This window comes from Dipodomys merriami, unplaced genomic scaffold, assembly GCF_024711535.1.
Source record: "Dipodomys merriami isolate MVZ:Mamm:240054 unplaced genomic scaffold, mDipMer1.0.p SCAF_6, whole genome shotgun sequence".
Classification (NCBI taxonomy): domain Eukaryota; kingdom Metazoa; phylum Chordata; class Mammalia; order Rodentia; family Heteromyidae; genus Dipodomys; species Dipodomys merriami.
This window is the reverse complement of record NW_027206179.1, coordinates 63,456,877-63,457,934: the sequence shown is the minus strand read 5'-3', so window position 1 is coordinate 63,457,934 and position 1,058 is coordinate 63,456,877. Positions and strand designations below refer to the sequence as shown.

At 62.4% G+C, this 1,058-nt stretch overlaps 1 non-coding gene across 1 annotated transcript; it reads right to left on the bottom strand.

Annotated features, from left to right (window-relative positions):
* Nucleotides 1-375: 375 nt before the first annotated feature.
* Nucleotides 376-449, bottom strand: Trnan-guu (transfer RNA asparagine (anticodon GUU)). The gene has a single exon. It is a non-coding gene; the product is annotated as a tRNA-Asn (tRNA).
* Nucleotides 450-1,058: the final 609 nt, after the last annotated feature.

Below are 1,058 nucleotides of genomic sequence, written 5' to 3'. Positions count from 1 at the left end.
CAGCAGCTGAACTGAGCTTTCTTAAGGCAGGCTGCTTTCGCACACTTCTAGAAGGCTCTTCCGTTTCCACACAGCAAAATACTAAAGGCTACCTTTGCAGTTTGGTGCTGTGCAGCGTGGCCGAGAAATCACTGGTGTTGGTTGACTTCCAGCCCCAGCACCCCAGGCTGCTGGGTCTGCCTGCGAGCACCCTGCTGGGTCCGCAGAGCGCCTGTGCAACTGCCCTTGAATCATGCACGGGACCGCAGCCCACTAGGGCCCGCCCTGGGCACCAGAGGGAAGCTACGAGCATCGTATCCAGTTAAAAAGCTCGGGATTGCAGTTTAAAATGAACCTCCCCTGCAGGGCGTGGACTCAGCGGAAAAGAACGGCTGCCGTCCCTGGGTGGGCTCGAACCACCAACCTTTCGGTTAACAGCCGAACGCGCTAACCGATTGCGCCACAGAGACCCAGCTGCCCAGACCACGGTGAGCACTGTACACATTTCCACAGCGGCGGTGGCGTCTTTCGCCACCCTGGGCGGGGCGGGCGGGGGCGGGGGCACTGCGCGGAGGCTGCGGAATCGGAATCGGTCTCCAGGCGGGAGGAGGAGGACGGGGGAGGGGGAAGGGGGGGAGAGGTGGAGCCGCGGGCGGGCCGGTGAGCGGAGCGCGTCTCCCCGGGACCAAGCGCGCCCCGTGGCGCAGCGGCAGCCACGGTGCGAGCGTGAGGACGGGCGGGACTCTGCGCGGTGGCTGCGTGCGGGACAGCCTCGGAGCAGCCCCGCTCCCAGCCGCGGTAACGGATGGAGGGGATCCGTGTAGGCCCCACCAGGGCTCCGTTGCTGCTGCCTCCTCCTCCCCATACTTTCCCTCTGCAGAGCAATGAATGCCCATTTGAATGTGCACGTTCTGGTTTTGTTTTCCTTGTAAGTTAAGAAAAGTAAAACCGTTTTCCTCTCCCAAGAATAGAGAGGTACTTCTGGGTCCTTCAGTTTCTCTCTGGATGAGGCTACACCGGCACTCCATGAGCCCCGCACCCCGCAGATGGGGAGGATTCGCTCCCACTCCCCATACAGC